The sequence below is a fragment of the Pleurodeles waltl genome, chromosome 1_2 (assembly GCF_031143425.1).
Source record: "Pleurodeles waltl isolate 20211129_DDA chromosome 1_2, aPleWal1.hap1.20221129, whole genome shotgun sequence".
NCBI classification, from domain to species: Eukaryota; Metazoa; Chordata; class Amphibia; order Caudata; family Salamandridae; genus Pleurodeles; species Pleurodeles waltl.
In genome coordinates, this window is record NC_090437.1 from 425,918,666 (window position 1) to 425,939,780 (window position 21,115).

General features: G+C 43.9%; 1 long non-coding RNA gene across 1 annotated transcript in view; it reads left to right on the top strand.

Annotated features, from left to right (window-relative positions):
- LOC138300781 (uncharacterized) overlaps positions 1-4,539 on the top strand; it is a 148,497-nt gene extending 143,958 nt beyond the window's left edge. The window contains exon 4 of the long non-coding RNA XR_011205004.1: positions 1,185-4,539. This is a non-coding gene — a long non-coding RNA (uncharacterized lncRNA). The remainder of the gene's footprint in view (positions 1-1,184) is intronic.
- The last annotated feature ends 16,576 nt before the right edge of the window (positions 4,540-21,115 follow it).

Genomic DNA, 21,115 nt, shown 5'->3' on the forward strand with positions numbered 1-21,115 from the left:
ACTTGTAAGTTACACCACATTCCTTCCACATTGCCTTGAGGTATGCAGACATGAAGTTACTACATATGTCTGACACCACTTCCTTAGCGAAACCCACTCTGGAAAAGATTCCCAGGAGGGACTTTGCCACTGCAGGAGCTGTAGTGGTCTCTAAGGGGATGGCTTCCTGGGTACCTAGTGGTATGGTCCACTACCACCAGGATAAACCTATTGCCTGAAGCTGTTGGAGGGTCAAGGGGGCCAACTATGTCAACCCCTACCCTTTCAAAGGGCACCCAAACCACAGGAAGTGGAATTAAGGGGGCCTTTGGAGTGACACCAGTCTTGCCACTGACAAATTCTTTAGTGTCCTCTGACATATGATGCCAGTGAAACAGGGGAACAAGTCTGTCCCAAGTTTTACTTTGGCCCAAATGCCCAGCCAAAGGAATGTCATGTGCCAAGGTAAGAAGAAATTCTCTGTATTGCAAGGGAATGACCAATCTCCTGGCAGCTTCAGGTTTAGGGTCCCTTAACTCAGTATACAAGAGGTTGTCTTCCCAATACACCTTATGGGTATCACTGATATCCCCATTCTGCTGCTTGACAGCTTGCTGTCTCAAACTCTCTAGTGTGGGACAGGTCTGCTGTGCCACACTCAGCTCTTCCCTAGCAGGCCCCCCTGCACCCAAAAGCTCAGCAGTGTCTGCTGCCAGCTCATCTGGTGTAGGTTCTGCACAGGGATAGGATTCCTCTTCCTCAAAAGGGGAATCTTCTGGAGAGGGAGGGATAATGGGCAAGGATGTACCCTTCCTACCCCTAGCTTTTGGGAGCACTTGGTCCATTGTTCCAGGATCCGAGGCGATGGATTGCATGTACAGCCACCCTTATGCACAGGGACACAGGAAATCCAGACTTGTTGGGGCATGCGATCCTTACAAGTTGGAAGACACAAATGTTGATCATGGACAATTTTGTCCAATCAGCTCTGGGCCCTGTTCGTTAACAATGGATTGCCGTCATCCCAGTGACATGTACATGATACTGTTGATGGGTGGTAGGAAATAGTCATAGATGAGGAATAAATCATTGCTGAGGAATGTGTGTTGGACTGTATGTGTTATCTGCAGTTGCAATGTACATTATACGCCTGTACAACATCCATCCAATGCTGATACTGATGCTTGCTTCTCTTCATATTTCAGCTGCCAACATGGCACAAGAACAGACTTGAGCATTCCACAAGAGGACCAAATGCTACCACCACATAATGGAGGTTGAGACCGGATACCGCTGAATGGCGTGCGTTTGATCATGGTGGACCTCCAGTGCAGCCACACAAGGACACTGGATCAAAGTCATCAGAGGTGCAGGGGGCCACAGCTGGACCAAGGCCCTCCCCGTCAGCTGCACTAGTCGTCACGCAGCCACCAGTTCAGCCACCTGCAGCAGTAGTCCAAACAAGTTTGAACAGGACATGAAAAGGGGCATTGGCAAGATTTTAGCCAGACTGAAAAAATTGCAGGATGAATCAGCAGAGAACTGGAGGATGTTGCGATACATCAAGAAGAAGATTAAGAAAGGCATGAAGTGAACTTTTTTGTATCACACAACATCCAAGTTCCTTCCCATCCCTTTTACTGTTCTACATAGTTTTATATTGGGTTTTAGATGTGTAGTTTTAGGTTAGTGTAGAGTAGGCATAGCTTAGGTTAAGTATAGTGGGGGTGGGTTTTTCTACATTATTTTATTGTGGGGGTTGGGTGGGAGGTCATGCAGGGTATTTGTGCATAAAAAACAAACAAAAAAAAACAAATACCCAAAAGATATATATTTGTTTAGGCCATAGGTTAGGTTAATACATGCGTAGTCATAGTTTATGTTGTCCTACTTGTATCTTGTCTCTTAAGGGTTGGGGGCCAATGTTTCGAGTGCAGTGTTATATGTGTTTAGAATAGGTTACATAGGTATAGTTGTTAATTAAGTATAGATAGTGTAGGTTAGTTTAGAATAGGGTAGGATTTAGGTATTCATTTGGATTTAAAATAAATCCTGTTGATTCAGTGCCTGGGGCTTCTCATAAGTGCACTGGCCAAGTTGGGGGAATGGCCTAAGGTATGCTTACTGTCTTGGTTTCCCAGCTTTCCCATATGCATCCCCTGTGACCAAGGAGCTGTCAGAATGGCTGCTACATACTGTCTACTAGTGCATACATTTGCCATCCAGTGTTTTAGCCATTCACAATGTGTATGTATTCTTTATCTTGGACAGGCAAATAAGGTACTTCACCTGTCATTGGTGGGGTCCTGCTATTTCATTGTTGGCAAGTGTGGTACATCTGATAACAGGCAAATTAGGATCTGTATCCTGCAACACTAACAGGTGGCCATCACTGATAAGGTTAGCTTTTCCTTTTCCACACAAATAAGTTGTACTGATACTGTCATCTGGGTAAATTCCCATTGATTGGGTTCAGAGCCATACGTGCCATATGTCTACTTCAAAGGATATGGGTTCAAAATCATTTAGTGTACAAAGTAAGTTGGTTGTAGCCGACAACACCATCATTCAGCTTTCTCCTGTTCCGATCGTAGTGTGTGGCTAGTGTCTGACAGTCATGCACTGATGTAATGATATTCTGTACACACTGAATGGATTGACACAATGCTATCTTTTAGCTGAGTAGATCGATAACAGTAAACGTAGAAATGCCACATGTGTACAAGGTGTTTTATTTACAGGTGCAATTGTGATTGTGATTTCTATACAATATCCATTTCACAGACCCCATGAGTGAACGTTAGCCATATGTAGCACAATCGGAGTCCAGGGTTGAGGGACATGCCATGAGACATGGTTAGGAGTAGTGTGCATTAGTGAGGAGTGCATACAATTGCCAATTGGTATGGAAGAGACAATGACAGCATGTAGCAGACAATTCAACAGTGGTTAGGTGATGAGGGCACATTTTCTACTGTCACAACACTGGCATAATCTTAAGCCCAGAACTAAGCAGAAACTGTCCATGTGGCACAGACTGGTTCTACTGGGTGCTTTTCCTTGTGAATGTTATTACTTCCACATCTTCATCCTCTGATGTGTGTAGTGCCTCCTGTGCATTGGCTGATGCTGTGGTAGAGGTAGAGGCCACACACATGTCAAAACAAAAAAGTACTCTGTTCCAAAAAGACGTCATGAGACCACTAGGCACCTCTATGTATAGAAGCAGGAGCCTTCACACATCCATTAGATGTCATGCTTCATCATAGGGCTTGCTCCTCGTCAGACCAGTGCTGCAGTGTCTGATGGGTCCCACAATGGGGCTCTTTGCAATAGATCTTAATTGGTAGTCTGTGCTGTGGTTTAGAGCATGTAGGGATAGATTTAAACCTACAGGCAAAAAAAGAAAAGCTGGAGAGAAAAAGGAGTTTAAAATTGGCTTGGGAACCTCCAAAAAACTGTACTTTATTGATCGAGGCAGGGTGCCAGTCAAGGTTAAAAACACTGTAGAGTGAAAAGGAAATATTGTTCCCAGGCTCTACCAGAATAATGAAGAAATGAACTTACTTCGATCACTATGTAGTTTTCACTTTAGCTTAGGAGAAGTTTTTTGTATGTGGTCCTGATGAAGCGCCAATTGATCCGTTAGGGCTTTTTGAGGTGCAAAACATGTTGACCTTCTCTAGTGGACTAAGTAAGTTCCTTCCTCCATTATTCAGGTAGAGCGTGGGAACATTATTTACTTTTCACTCTACAGTGTTTTTAATCTTGACCAGGACCCTGCCTGCTACAACCAGGACACACTAATCGCCACTGAGGGGTTGACTGGACGTTGGACAGATTCTACAAAACCCCAGAGGACCTCCTACCTTCTGAAAATTGCCATGGACCTCCCTCCAGAGTGAAGGACCCTGCATGTATGAAGCAGGAACCAGTGAATTCCAGCTCACTACCCGGCCACTGACCAAGGAACTGGACACAGTGGCCAGAATAAAGATCACCTGACAAACCCGAAGGACACACCCTGCGAATGTGCTAAGTTTGGTGCCACTGCGACTTCCAGTGGCTAAACTGTGCAATTGCCAGGGCACTGGACACTCAATGCCGGACACCCACAAGAAAGGTCCACTCCAGACTCTCCAAGGACCAGAAGCAATAAACAGTCGAGGGACTTCAGGACATCTAAGGGCCATCGCAAATTACCCTCCAAGTGACCTGCCTGCTGGTTCCAAGGTGACCCTTGCACACAGCTCTTGGCTGGCCTATCTCCCTGGCCCCTGCATTGGGAACCCCCAGTGCTCTAAGGGCACTCCAACCCTTGGGACCTCCACACTCCGAGGGACCCACCAGACTCACCTTGAAGAACGGTCTGATCACCCTCACCTGTCCTGCACCAGCTCCAAGACTTTCAGCAGCTGCCCCCGCTTAAACCGGGAACCTCCTGAACTTTTCCGACTGGCCCACAGGACTCCTTGGTGACCTCAACCTAAAAATAGAAGGCAACATTGGTAAACCCAATACCTGATTTTGTATGCATTTTTAAAGGTTTCTCCATTGATTCTTATGGTACGTAATTACACACAAAAATACAATTTTTGCTATACTTTGAAAAATCATAACTTGAAAAGTACTTACCTGATTTTGATGATTGTCCTACAAAATGTATAAAAATTTGAAGTTTTTTTGTAAATTGGTTTTCAGTTATTCTTTTTAGTGTGTGTCCACATTTATTGATACTGGGAACACAACACATACTTAGCACTTTTCCGAGATTTGCCTAACTGCTCGAGCTACCACAGAAATCATACCATTAGGTGATTTCGTTTTTACCTCTGTAAACCAAGGTGGTGTTGCTTGGACTCTCTGCAAAGTGCACATCATTTGTGTACACTATATAGAGAGCCAGCCCCCCACAGGAAACCCTTTTGTTCTCAATGACGTTTACATTTGTATATAGACATATTGTACAATCTAGTTCCATTTAAGTGGGTTGTGGATCGGAAATTACTAGGCACGTTCAATAGAGGTTGTATTGAACTGTGAACGTTTGTGGAACCTTTTACTCAGCAGTGCAATATTTGACATGCAGAATGCGTCAGGTAGCCGGGCGTTGACAATCCCCTGATTAAAGGAATTGATTCACTTCAAGAAGACTGACTTTAATTAGCAGTGCAAATGCCACTAATTCCAATTAATCTTCTCAGACTGTCAAGACAAAAATCCACGGAGAAGATAAATTGCAGTAAATCAATATTGCTCTTGTTTCCACTTGGACCTGATGATTACAGGAAGAAAAATGTCATTTGCAGGTGTCTACATGAAGAGGTCTTTAAACAAGACAGTAATTCAATGCACCCACCCCCTAGCTAATACTTTAATTCTTATACTACCTTAATTGGTTTGCATGTGATTGGAAGTGTTTAACCTAGGGCTTGTGGAATAATTGTAGCATGTCCCACTTCATATGAAGCTCTGATTGATCATCATCCCTCATTGCTGAAACTATTTTAGCGTAAGAACAGATACATTCTCACAAACATTGCATTACAGTACAGTGTGGACTTTCCGAATATATGTAAAAAGATTGTTTAAGCATATGGCCTCTTATTTATAATAGGTAACTTCTAGTGTCAGACTTTGCCTGTACACATAGGCTATGTGACTACACGATTGTAATACGGTGTTGCACGTGAATAGTGATGTATGTCACAATAATTCGTTCCTGACAGCATGCAGCGAGTTGCATCCGCCTCCCCCACAACACCTAAGAGAAAATGGATGGTGCAACTCCAACATATTGTACTGTCTGTCACTGAAAGCAAGAGAGTAGCAACATACTCCTATCTCTTACAGAGCACTGTGTCTGCTTTCAGGTATTCACGATTTTCTGTCTTGCAGATTCTAAAGCAGAGAAATATGCCATTCATCTCATTGGAGAGAGCAGTCTCAAAACCTTTTTGTTTCGGAGATAACAAAATAAATAGAAGCAGTGGCACGCTGAGCTGAGCTAACCCGAATCTGAACCAGCAAGATCACACTATGAAGGTCAGCACCCTCCATGTAATTGAGTAGCAATGGATGAAGCAGATAAGAAAAAATAAAATTTTAGGGACGCAGGCACTTATACAGTGGCAAAGCCCATTTCTCTATTTCTCTTGGGTCTGTGTAGATTGGCAGAAACTGGGGGCCAACAATGTGTCATATGATATTCCTCTAACTCCTACCATTCACTGGAGGCTACGAGCATGTGGCAGATTAGCACCCAACCTTCATAAACTTCTCTTGGACTGTTAGGAAAGGTTGTTTCTTGAAACAGTTTACTTTTTTTTAAATGCATTTTTATACTTGTTTTGCGTCGAATTTGTGTCATTTTTTTTAATGCAAATTCAATGCAAAACTAACTCCATATTTATACTTTGGTGCTAGAGCCATCTAGTGCCAAAGTTATTGAGTTAGAGTAATTTTTTAGACGTGGAAACCTACCTTGCATCAATGAGATGCAAAGTAGGCGTTCCAGTGCAAAAAATGACTCTATGGCCTTAGCGCCATATTTATCCCCGTGCCTTAGCGCCATATTTATCCCCCTGTACTAAAATCACACACGGGGTAGGGGTCAAATAATGGTGCAAAGCTTGCTTTGCACCATTATTTAACACCTGTATCAGGGCAGGTGTTAGTGGACCTGTGGGTCTATTTCCATGGTGGAACACCATGGAATAAGCCCAACGATGCCCTTCCCAGGCTCCAGGGACACCCCCCCACACCAGAGGGACAGCAGAGGATGAGGGACCCCATCCAAGTAAGTATAGGTGAGCACAGGTAAGTATTTTATTTTATTTTTTAAAGTGCCATTGGGGGCCCTGAAATGACCCCCCCCCCCACCATAGCACTAGGTGCAATGGCCTTGGCTAGGGAGCACTGGTCCCCTGTGATGCCATTGGGGTGGTGAGCATGACTCCTGTCTTTTCTAAGAAAGGAGTCATGTTGTATGTATGGTTTTGCATCAGAAAATGATGCTAGACTGGTTAGAGTATTTATTTTTTTACTCTAACCTGCCTAACGTCATTTTTTGGTGCAAAATCCCATTCCCCCATACCGCCACCCCCACCCGGCTAACGTCATTTATTTGACTCTAGCCCACACTTTGCGCCGGCTTGCACCACTCCATAAAGATGGTGCCTGGCTGGCACTCAGAAATGGTGCAAGCCGGTGCAAACCTTTTTGGTGCAAAACTGCGTTAGTGCAGTTTTGCACCAAAAAGTATAAATATGCCCCTGAATTGGCTATCAATGCAATACATTTTTGTTTGGAAACTGCTGTGCCCAAACTGCCAAGAGCCACGGCTACATAAAGTGTCACATTTCAGAAATGACTTGTCTTTTAGCTTAGAACATTTTCCATTATGAGAATTGTAGTTTTATTTTAACACTAACAATCTTGAGGTACAAAACATCCCAGCATATAAGATGTTCTCTTTTAAATTTCCAGGAATAGCTGAAAGTATCAAAATTGAAGAGAAGTACTTCACAGCTATGGAAGGAATAAGGGTTAATAATAACATGTATATATTATAAATAGAGAAACACTCCCATCTGTATACACAAATAATATTCAAAACCTCTTTACCTCATAGAGCAATGACTGTATAACGCCACCCATCACCTAGAATTGTGGGTGTGTAAGGCCAAGGGACTCCTCAGTGACTTGATGACTTGATGTGTCCTTAAAATGCATGGTTAGGGAAACTTGATAACATATTTAGAGCACTAACGCCAAATATAAGCTCCTTTCAGGTTTTATATTTTCAGTGGTCCGTAGGAACCTACCATCTTTCTTGGCATGTTACCCCCAAATTCTGCCTGATTGTCAGTGAGTTTTGACTGTGTGACTGGGATCCTGCTAGTCAGGACCCCGGTGCTTATGGTTTGTGGCCTGCTTGCCAGTGCACTTGCACTGTTTTCTAAATTGTCCCTGGAGTCCTGCTAATCAGAACTCCAGTGCTCATGCGCTCCCTGTTTCTAAATGTGTCACTATAGTCTAGTGACTCCATATTTCACTCCAAATTGGCATACTGACCCCCCTTATAAGTCCCTAATATATGGTACCTAGGTACCCAGGTCATTTAGGTTCCAGGAGATCCTTATGGGCTGCAGCATTTCTTTTTCCACCCTTAAGGAGCTCATACAAACACTTCTTAATGACTTCAGTCCAGTCAGTGTAAGCACTATTTCACAGCCATTTTCACTGCACCAGGTCACTTATATGTCACCTATATATCTAACCTTCAGACCCTGAAGGCTAGGTGCATAGTACCTGTGTGTGAGGGCACCCCTGAACTAGCAGAGATGCCATAGTCCAGGCCAATTTCCCCGGACCTTGTGAGTGTGGGGACACCATCATAAGTGTGCACTACATATAGGTCAATGCATATATGTAGCTTCACAATGGTAATCTCGAATATGGCCATGTGAAGTGTCTAACAACCGGGAATTGTACCCCAGTACTGATTCTAGTATTAGTTGCACAATCCCATGCACTCTGGGGGCTCCACCATGGCCCCCAGTACTGCCATTCCAGCCTCCTGAGGTTTCCACTGCAGCCCCAGCTGCTGTCACCTCACAGACAGGCTTATGCCCTCCTGGGGCTTGAGTAGCTCAATCCAAGGAAGGCAGAACAATGCATTTCCTTTAGGAGAGGGGTGTTACACCCTCTCCCTTTGGAAATCTGTGTTACATGCATAGGAGGGGTATCCTCCCAGAGCTTCTGGAAATGCTTTGAATGGCACAGATGGTGCCCTCCTTGCATAATCCAGTCTACACCAGTTCAGGGACACCCAGTTCTTGCTCTGGTGCAAAACTGGACAAAGGAAAGGAGAGTGACCACTCCCCAGTCCATCACCACTCCAGGGGTGGTGCCCAGAGCTCCTCCAGAGTGCCCCTGGGTTCTGCCATCTTGTTTCCAGGATAGTCAGGGAAACTCGACGACCAGGCCATGAGGTGGACACTTCATTTTCCCCCATCTTGGATGGAAGGAAAATAGTCAATCAGTGCTGGGAAGTTACCCTTCCCACAGGAAGTGGTCACTATAGTGAGTTTAGCCAATCAATGGTAAGTGCCCCATTGGACACCACAGGTACCCCCTAAAATGCCCACTAAATTCAATATTTAGTGGGCATCCCTAGACCAAGAAATCAGATTTGAAGGACACAAACAAGACCAGCACGAAGAAGATCCAAGGCAATAGAACTGTGGACCTGCTGCACAAAGAAAAGGTGCCAAACCCTGCCTGCTGCACCCAAGACCCAACAATTGCCTCTGAAGAGTTGCTGGACAACTGGACTGACCTCAAGAAATGCAGGGGACCTCCAGGCTTCACCAATCACTCAAGAACCCCTTCGAGAGTGGAAGTACCACTCTGCAACAACCAAAGAACCAGCAACCCAGTGAGGGTCACTTCACTGACTGGCTGCTAACTCTTGAATCGAAGGTTGTAGCTGGACCCAATGACACACCAAGAACCACAAGGAAAACCTCTGCAAGTGTGCCAAGTTTGGTGGCACTGTGCCGTCCAGTGGCTGGACAGTTCCAATATCCTGGGTAATGGTCAGCTGATGTCGGACACCAAGAAAACCAGCCAGTCCAGAGCTGAAAAAGAACCAGGAGGAAGGCCCAGTCAAGAGATTTCTGGAAAACTGAGGACCTTCCACCAGAGTGCCCCCGTTGTCCTGCAAGCGACCCTTAAAGAGACTTACCTCCAGATCCAATGGGCATCTTTGCGCACCGCTCCTGGATCTCCAGTACGCTCTGCACCCAGCCACCCTGTCCCCTGCAACAAAGAACCTGCTGTGCCCTAAGGGTCCCCCACGCCTTGCGACCTCAACACTCCAAGGGGACCCCAAGGAACCACCTCTAAACTTACCTGTGCTGTTCTTTTCCAAGTGGTCCCCTTCAGTGGCGTGCACCGGCTCTAGAGATTTTTCCCAGCTGCTCCCACTGGAAGCCACCCAAACTTCTCCCACTGACACAGCATGCCCACTGATGACCCTGACTAACCTGCAAAAGAGAACTTGGTAACTCAACTGTACGATTTTATAGTTATTTTTAAAGGTGACTTTCCATTGATTCCTATGGTGCATAATTACGCATAGAAAGACTATTTTCTTTAAACTTCAAAAATTCATATCTCCAAAAGTAGTTAACTAATTTTGATAATCTTGGTCTCAAAATGTATCTAAAATCTGAAGTATTTTGATAAATTGGTCTCAAGTTATTCCTTCGAATGTGTGAGTTGCATTACTGATACTGTGAGTACAACTAATGCTTTGCACTTCCCCAAGGTTGCTCTAACTGCTCGACCAAGCTACCATAAAAATTAGAGAAATAGGTGATCCAGGTTTTACCTCTGTAAACCAACGTGTGGTTGCCTGTACCCCCTGTACAGTGTGCCTAGCTTTGCACACTACATAAAGGACCAGCTTCCTACACTGCAGTTGGTATCAATGCTGAGAGGCTTTCAATATAGTATGTTGGCAATTATCTTTTGGACAAGCTTGCAAGATGGAGATGCTCCAATAATTTGTAAAGCATGACAATTCCAATTTGGCACTTGTTATCACTTAGCCCGTTGTTCAATTCAATGAGAAACGGGGCTGTTGCTTAAGCCCAGCCTTTTGTGCTCTCTACCTAGAGCCTTTGGCTGTATTTATTTTAGTTAGGAAGCTTCCTACTGCCTTGAGAGCTAAGTTCTACATGTTTTCTAAAAGGCACAGAATTCAGAGTAAGTTTAGGATTCTGTGGAAGTTCATCTGATCTGTAAACCATAAATTTTAAAACCTAAATTTGCCCATTGGCTGCCTGATATTTCGTTTTGTGCTGATATCTAACTAGCCTACTGTAGAAACCCTATCTCAGCAATAAATGCATGGTGTAAATTGGCTAAGGATTTCAGGAAAGGTTAAATTAATTAATTACTAGTAGTGTAATAAATATGATTGTTATAAAAGGGGAAAAAGTATTTGGGTAAACAGATCTCAGAAAGATCAGATGAAACAGTTGTATTGATAAAAACACAAACGGTGCCAGATTGAAAGTGTTTTCGTAAGGGAAAATGATTTCATATTGTTTAGTGTAGTTCGTTATTTTTAATGTGATTTTTTTGGTTTAATTAGAAACGTTTAATTTAGTAGCAGGGTGTAGAGTTTGTGGGGTATTAGGGTGGTGATTTCTTTAAATTTTAAATTGTTTTTATTTGTAATTAAATTTGTTATTTATTAATTGACAATTAATTAATTAATTGTTATCTTGAATCATTCATTGTTAGACATGGCATCTTTGGTGTGGTTTCCCCCAAAGTTTTTGACTTCAGACCTCTTGTTTTTGCTGACTTCATTTTTGCTGGCCTTAGGACTCTGCACTTTTTACCACTGCTAACAAGTGCTAAAGTGCTTGTGCTCTCACTAAAATATGGTAACACTAGCAAAGCCTAAAGCACTTGTGTTCTCTCCCTAAAACATGTAAAGACTGGCTTATACCCAATTTTCATATTTAATTTACTTATAAGTCCCCAGTCAAGTGCCCCACATGTTCCTAGGGCCTGTAAGTTAATGCTACTTGTGGGCCTGCAGCACTTATTCTGCCACCCACTTAAATAGCCCCATGTCGCAGACCTGCCGTTGCAGAGCATGTATGTACAGTTTTAAAGTGCCATGTCGACCTGCTAAAATAACCCCTTTGTCATGCTCAAATCTTCTTTGTGATACATATGTCACCCCTAGGCTAGACCCGGGACAGTTGAGAGGGCAGGGTGCAATGTATTTTAAGTAGGACACATGCTTTTAAGATTTACATTTCCTGGTGGTAAAAAAACTCTTTAATTTGTTTTCCAACACTGCAAGGCCGATCTTTCCAGTAAGTTAACAGTGGAATTGCCTTATTACACTTTATAATCTTGATTTCCAAATGGAAAGAGATAAACTCTCTGGAATTACAATTCAAAATCCTAACTTAGGGTGAGGTCAAATTTTAAAATGTAATTCTGACCATGGCACTTTTAGAAAGTTGTCATTTTCTTGGTCTTGGCCATTTGGTGGATGCTGCCTGTCTCTGATCATATGTCTGGGGTGGGTGACAGCGGGGCTTTTTGCATTTCCCCTTGACAGCCACACATAATAGGAGCTTAGGTGTGACCTAATGGGCCAACCTGGCAGGATATGAGGGAAGAACTGGACCCAGCCTCACTTACACCTGAATAGGCTGTGTTCTGTCCCCAAACAAAGGGCTGCATACCCCTCTGTAGTTAGTCTGAAGCCAGTGTATGGAGGGCAGGGCATCTGTGCACTTCAAAAGCATGTCTCTGAAGTCTCTACCACATTAAAAACACCACTGTGTATAAGAACCGGACCTCAGGCACCACTGCTTCAGTACACTTCTGCACCTGTGGATACTCAACACAACAATGTCAATATTGGAATTTCACTATGCCAGCGGAACCCACCCGGGTTATGATGTTTTTACATAAGTTCCTCCAGACTTAGCGATTCTTCTCTGTGGTTCTACGGTGACTATCAAGCGGCACTCAGGCCAAGAACATCAAGACAATGCAAATTGGTGCAAGTGCACCCTTAATCAAGGCTACTGAAAAGGGCGTGATCCGCCCACACAACAGCTTCGTTCCTCCACTGGTGCAGACAAAACAATAACAAGCATTGTGCATGTGGGCGGGGACGGTTTTATACAGAAGCCTCTCTCAACGTGACTGTAAGACATTTGCCTGGTGTTTCTTGCCTACAAAAGATCAAGGCATCATGGGAATTGAAGTCCAGCCACATTTGCATGCCTACTGCTTGGGTTTGTATGGCCAATTTTATAAATATTCACCATGCACTAATGAGACAAATAGTGTTCTAACCAAGAATGTGCTCATTCATATAGTGCAAACATGTAGTCCAGGGTGTATGCAGGAAAATGGATAAGGCTGGCAGCGTTTTTCTGGCTGGTGGACCCCTTTTTCTAGAAAGCTGACAGGGTCCTGGACTCCCAAGCCCGAGATCCAGCTTCTGTAACACCATTGCAGAATTCATTGCGGCCCGAGCCTTACACTCCAAGGACTACATTGTTCTTGGCGACCTACATTTCCACATCGATGACCCCAACAACAACAATGCTGCACATTTCCTCGACAGTATGAGCAGGCTCAGATTGACCCAGATTGTCCACGACCCTACACACATGGCAGGACACATGTTGGACCCCATTTTCACCTCCAGCAACCACGGCAAATCGAGCCATGTTACAGAAGTTACATGAACTGATCAATCCATCATCCACTTCAGCATCTCCAGCTCCACACCTCCACCCCCAAGATGACCAGCACCCCCCACCGGAGGTGGAACAAATCTCAGAGACCAGCTGGGCAGGCACCCTCAACACCTCCAACCCTGCAACCGCCACCAACCTCGAACAGGGAGTGAAAAACTTCAACGCCTGGATTACCAATTGTGCCAACAGCATCATCACCATTAAAAGCAACATCCAGATAAAATACTCCAAAAGGCCAACTGGTACACTCAAGAACTCAGAACAGCGAAACAAGACAGCAAACAACTGGAGAGGAGATGATGCGCCAGCAAGGACTCCTCTGATGGAGCAGCTTTCCAGACCTTCCTCAACCTGTACCACTGCTTGCTGAGGGCAATAAAGAAGACAGCCCTTGCCACACGCATCAAAACCAGTTCCAACAACACCAAGGAACTTTTCAACATCGAATTCTCCAACACGGCTGCCAGCGAAAACAACATCACACCCTCATAGGAGCTGTGTGACAACCTTGCCCACTTCTTCTACGACAAGATTGCAAACATATAAAGAAACTTGAAACCCCAACGCACACCTACAGACTTCCTTGAACGATATGCCACCACCGTAATCAACATGAACCACATACGGACCACCTGGAACATTCTCTCCACCCAGGATATCACCTCCACCATGAAATTCATCCACTCGGGCGCTCCCACAAACCCATGCCCACACAATAGCTTCAACCTTGGAAAACAAAGGATCAGCCAGGAACTCACCACCCTGTTTAACACCCCTATTCACACAGCAACATTTCCTGAGGCCTGAAAACACGCCAAAGTCAGACCACTACTCAAAAAACCCTCTGCCGATCCCCCAGAAAACCCAAGAACTACCGGCCAATCTCCCTGCTCCCATTTCCAGTGATGGTACTTGAAAAGATCATCAACAAGCAACTCATGACGTACCTGGAGCAGAACCAACTACTCGATGCCTCCCAATTCGGCTTCCGCAGCAGTCACAGCACTGAAACTACCCTGATCACAGCCACCGTCGACATCCAGACCCTCCTCGACCGAGGACAAATAGCAGCTTTGGTCCTCCTCAACCTCTCTGCAGCCTTTGACACCACATCCCACCACATGCTGATCAAAAGACTCCACCACATCGGCATCCAAGGGGATGTGCTCAGATGGATCACCTTCTTCTCCCTGGAAGAAACCAAATCTACCTCCCATCCGTCATCTCCCAACCCAAGGAGATCACCTGCATTGTCCTCCAGGGCTCATCCCTCAGCCCCATGCTCTTAAACATATATATGACCCGCAGGCCAACATCGTCAGATCCCAGGGTCTCAACATAATTTCCTACACAGACGACACTCAACTCATCCTCTCACTCACTGACGACCCCTCCACCACCAGGACCAGCTTCCACAGATACATGACAAGCATCGCTGATTGGATAAAGATCAACTGCCTGCAGCTGAACACAGACAAGACGTAAGTGCTGATCTCTGGCAAAAATAGCAGCACATGGAATGACTCCTGGTGGCCATCAGACCTAGGACCCACACCCACTCCCAACGACCATGACAGAAACCTTGGAATCATCACTGACAAAAAGCTCACCATGAAATCACAGATCAACGCCATCACTCACTTTGCGCATGCTACGTAAGATCTTCAAGTGGCTACCTCTACGCACGAGACGCACCATGACAAAGGTCCTCATCACCAGGCAACTGGACTACGGCAACACCCTCTACATAGGAATCACCACGCACCTCCTACAGAGACTTCAGACCATACAGAATGCTGTAGCCAGACTCATCCTCAGTCTTCCCCGATTAACCCACATCACACCCCACCTCAAGCAATTCTACTGGCTCCCCCTTCAGAAGAGATGCCAATTCAAGTTGCTGACCCACGCACACACGGTTCCAAACAACCAAGGACCGGTGTACATTAACCACCGCCTGAACTTCCACCAACCACCGAGAAGACTATGCTCTGCCTCCCTTTCACTTACCCATACTCCCTGCATCTACCGAAGCACAAGTGGAGGACGTGTTTTCTCTCATGTAGCAGCAAATACCTGGAACAGCCTCCCCACGCACATCTGGACTATCACCTCACTTCCCAAATTCTGAATGACCCTCAAGAGCTGGCTGTTCGAATAAGCCTCCAGGACCTGCAAATGCCTGGATACCCTATCGGGTGATTAGCCACGCTTTATAAATCCTGATTGATTGAAGGGTAACGAATATGGAACAATCGCTGCAATTGTGGGTCATGTACATTGGAAGCATGTTCCCAAGAATTGTCTTGGGGACCATAAGCCTTTCCATGCCACTCAGTACCATAGATTAGACCCCCTCCATTTGGAGCTGAGTACAGCCCTTACCTCATGTTCTCCTTTCACCCAGGTTGGAGTCCGTTTCTTATGTAGTAGTACATGGGCTGGCTTTAATAATGAAGTCAAGGCTCAGCTGACAATCACTGGGGTTATTCAACACACTACTTTGTGTGGACCAACAAACCAGCGATGATAGGGGCTGTGTTTATTTAAATGGCAAATTCAGAGTAAATAGCCAGACTCTATCCCCCTGAAGATATGCTGTGTTGTTTTGTTGATGTTTGTCAGCTTATTCCTTGCACTGAACCTTGATTAATGTAAATTGTTGTTTGCTTTACACATTGTCTGTTCAATGTAAGTGATTTTGTCGGGTTTTTGTTGTTTGAATGACGATGCATCAATGGAAGAAAGCAATGATGGAAGCCATAATTATTATAAAAAGGTGCTACCTTTGTTAAGACATGTTGGGCACTGTTATATGCTAGTTTTGGTAAACATAGCATGCCTACCCAGGCTTTTGTTATTCACATAAAAACCTTAGATGTTGCTTGAATGTTTTATTAAGGCGCTCAGTTTGTCCATCCATCTGAGGATGGAAACTGGTGGACAACCCAGGTGACGTTTGCAGTGTGGAGCACCAACTGTTCCAAAAGTGAGCTGTGAATTGCGTTCCCCAATCAGATACTATCACCCAATACAGCCCATGTAAGCGAACAACATGAATCAATAATAATTCTGCCAATTGTCCAGCAGTCGGCAATTGTGGACAAGCAATGAAATGTCCCATTTTTGTTAAACTGTCTACAATGACTAGCACCCCTGAGCATCCTTTCTCTTTTGGTAGGCCCATGATAAAATCAAGAGAAATAGTTTCCCAAGGTTCTCTGGAGTGGATAATGGTTGCAATAATCCTTGCGGCTTAGCATGATCAAACTTTGCTCAAACACAGACCTTGCATGTTTGTACAAAATGTTCAACCTCTCTGTGCATAGCAGGCCTCCAAAACTGTCTGCTTACTCTTTCCATCGTCTTTTTGACTCCATTGTGTTCAGCACATGGAGCAAAAGGGCACTACTGAAGCACATTCTTTTGAAACACCCTTGTAGGTATTAGTATTTGAAATTTTTATATCGTACTTCTGTGTGTTCGTTTCCACTTAGGATGATTTAAGATCCATTTCTTCCATTTGGGTGTTTGAGAAGCCCGTTCCATGGTCTGACAGAATTCATCTACTTGTGCTGAACCTAGTACTTTGTTTGGATCGATAATATCCTTTTGTTGTTCATATGGTAAGACCTAAGCACAGCTTTTAATAGCCAAAGCTTTGGCTTTTTAGTTGTCTACGTCTGGTCCATAAGTGACAACAAAATCAAATCCTGCGAAGAACAACACCTACCAAAACTGCTGAGGTGATAACAACCAAGTAGATTTCATAAACTGCAAGTTTCTGTGATCAGACTACACAGTGATGGTATGTCTGACTCCCAACAAATAGGGCCTGATTTATACTTTTTTAGCACTGCATTTGCATAATTCTTTTACGTAAAAGCGGCGCAAACGTACAAAATTCCATTTATTTTGTAAGTTTGTGCCGCTTTTGCGTCAAAAATGATGCAAATGCGGCACAAAAAAGTATAAATATGGGCCATAGTGTCTTCAGTCTTGGATAGTGTCCTGGGTTGCTAGTAGCTTCTTTTCCGCAATGGTGTAATGAATTTCTGCTTCATTCAGCTTTCAAGACATACACATTTAGATGCAGCTGTCCAGTCTGAATGTTTCTTTGGGAAAGCACAGCTCCAATGGCACTGTTGGAAGCATCTGCTTCAACAATAAAGGGTTTGTGTGGGTCCGGATGTGCCAATATTGAAGCAGTTGTGAAAGCCTCTTTCAAATGCAGAAATGCTTTGTCTGCTGCAAAGGACCACACGAAAGGAATGTTTTTTCTAAGCAATCTTATAATAGGTGTAACTAACTTGGAAAAGTGTGCGATGAACAGTCAATAGAAATTTGCAAAGTCCAAGAAGCATTGCACATCGAGTACATTCTGAGGGACTGGCCATTCCTTGACTGCTTGCACTTTTCGCTCTGACATCTCTTGTCCAGTTGGAGACAGCATGGCCCCCAAGAACTTGACCTAAGCATGTATGTGAAACTCGCACTTGGTGAGTTAACAAAACAAATGATGCTTCCTGAGGGCTTGCAGGACTGCACAAACAAGATAATAGTGCTCTGCTACTGTGGTCGAATACATCAAAATATCTTCTATGTAGACAATTACAGATATGTCCAAGAATTTGCACAAAATTTAATTGAGAAAGAACTGAAATGCTGTTGGCGCATTGCATAAGCCAAAGGTCTTTACCTTGTATTCAAAAAGACCATAGCGAGTGCAAAAAGTGATTTTTCACTGGCCGCTGAATTCTGGTCCAGATGGTATGCCCCTTTGAGATCTAGTTTTGTATAAATCACAGCTTTCTTAACCTGGTCTAAAAACACTGGTATTCACTATAAGGGATACCTGTTTGTACCATGATTTTATTTAAAGCGTGGGAATTGATACACATCTTTAGTTCCTCGCTGGATTTTGGTGAGGCTGCCAGAAGCTTGGATGGTCTTATGAAATCATTTGCCAGATATGTGTCTTAAATGTGCATTCTCTCCATCAGAAAGAGCATAGATCCGACTACAAGGCACCACTGCCCCTGGGATCAAGTCAATTTGACTGGAATACTGTAGTTGTTCAATCTGCTGATCACTGAAAACAACCTGAAATTCTGAATATTGAGGAGGGATTTCAATACTTTCTTTGCTGCTGTAGCAATGTTATAACACAAAGTCAGTGGCTTGGCTACTGACCTGAAACCTTTGTTACAGAAGCCTTTACAGTCATCAGAAGTAAACTTTACTGTTTTTGTGACCCAATCTATGGTGGAATTATGCTTTTCTAACCAATGGAATACCCCAAATCAACCCGTACTGCGGAGTGTCTATGACATTAAGTTGCAAACATTAAAAATGCTGTTCCACTATGATTGTGTCGAACACCAGGGTGCAGTACGTGATTGGATCAGAAGTTAGGGTACTCCTATCCACGGCCAGCACTATCTCTGAATTTGCCTTAACTATCAGAGGAATCTGGAAGTTAGTGGCTAGAGTCTTATCCACAAGGTTTCCGGTGGACCCAGAGACTCTCATGTCTTCTAGCGGAATCCAGTCATTTCTGATGTGTACCTGTAAGGTTAATTTTAGATGAGCAATGTTTGAAGACTTTTCCGCACTCAAGGAAGGAATAATAACTATACTCAAGGGTTTCCCTTCTATTTTCCTTTAGATGGCTAGTTTCCCTGTGAGTCTTTGGAATCTGTAGTGACTACGGCTACCTCAAGGGTCACTAATTTGTGCAGTCTTTCACAAAATAGCCTTTCTGTCCACAATAGAGACAGAGACTATTCTTTCCTCATTGTTATTCTTCCTCCTTGAGCAACGAAGCTAGTATAGTCCCAGTTTACATATGTTCTGTTGAGGTGTCTGTAGTTGTTAAGGTATTTCTATTGCGTTCAGACCTCGGTGGTGGTTTGTCACCTTGTCGTTGGTCACCTTTTTGCTCATTTAAAAGATAATGAGGCCGCAGTGTAAGGTTTATAAGATCGGTGCAGGTCTTATGCTGTAGATCGATTTCTGCAATTACGTCTTTAAGTTCATCTGGTAAACCCTGATGGAACAAGTTTGATTGTTTAGCCCCTGTCCAGTTTGTTTCTGCCACCAACCTTTGAAAGGTGCCTAAATATGTTACTAAATCTTGATTGCCCTGCTTGAACTCCAACAACTCAGATCTGCTGAGAAGGACATGACTCGGCAATCAAACACCTTTTCAAATTCTGACAGAAACTCATCCCAATCATAGAGTGTTAGATCATCCTGGCAAACAAAACGCACTACTCTCTGATTAGCGTCCCCTCCTAAATAGGAAATTATATACAACAGATTGTGCTTTTGGAAAGGCCCTAGGCCTACAAGTAAAATGCAGCAGGACCCGAGTGAGAAAAACCTTCAACTTGTTGACATCTCCCATAAACATCTGAAGAGCTGCTAAGGAAATGAGAGTTGGATTTTCCACTGACACTGGCTGAATCACTGCAGGTGTTGTAGCCCACCCACCCTAACTAGTCGATAAGAACTAGCATGAAATGGATTCTGCTGCATTTGATCCATTCTCTCCTTTAATGCTGCAGTTTTCGCCCTGGACACTGCCACATCCTATTGGACAATGGACAGTGCCTTTTGAACATCATCCAAGGTGGCCATTTTGTAAATGACTAGACCGGGAGGAGAAAACCTTGTGTGCTTGTTTTCATGTCAGCCAGACAAACTCCTCAGGATAGAAGCAACGCCAAATAAGTCCACCTCTTGATATCCCCAATTGCTGAATGCTGTTATAGCACAGACAATGGAGGTGATTAAGTGAGGGAAGGGGAGGACAGAAAGGGGACAGCAGGGAGGAAGACCTAAAAGAGATAAAAGACACAATCACAAATGCTTCACTAATGCCTAATTTCTTTCCTCTCTTTTTAATTAGTCTCACACATACCATACCTTTAAAGGAAATAAAATATTTGAGTTTCTTTATGTCCTTTGCTTATACTATCTAGAATGGAAAACAGACAGTACTAAGGGCCTGATTTAGATATTGCGGTGACGGATATCCCATTTGTCGAAATCTAAATCCCAATATTTCCTAAGGGATTTAGATTTCGGCGGAAGGCTGTTGTGATGGAGTAACCCATCTTCCAATATCTAAATCAGGCCCTATGTCATTTAAGCTTGCAACTCACACTCAGACTTGCAGCCTACACTCTCAGACTTTTATTGATAATCTTTTTCAAACCAACCTATGCATCAATTCGCTTGGACTTCACAGGGAGGTTTCTTAAACACACTTCCCCTGTTAGGCGAAACAAAGATCTGAAGAGTTAAAAGTCAAGATTAGTTCACTGTTACTTGTTTCAATAATTGTTGATAAGCAAGAAGTAGAGTTCCTTCACTCTCCTTTTCTGACAGGCTTTCACAGTATTTTTACGTAGCTGAATGCTTCCAATGGCGAAACTCACCCGCGTTATGGCTTAGTCATGGCTTTCATCTAATGCCACTTCTCACCACATCAGCAGAGCCCACCCATGTTATGGCCTCAACACAACAATGTCAATATTGGAATATTACTATGCCAGCAGAACCCACCCAGGTTATGGTGTTTTTGCACAAGTTCCTGCAGATTGAGTGTGCTCCTTCAATGCTCTTTTTTGGTGATTATCAAGCGGCATTCAGGCCATGAACATCAAGACAATGTGAAGTGGTGCAAGTGCACCATTACTGCATCATAGAGGCTACTGGAAATGGTATGATCTCTGCATTAAAGCTCCTCTCCTCCGCTTGTGCAATAAAAACAACAGAAACCGTACTGCTTATGGGCTGGCCTGTGTTATACA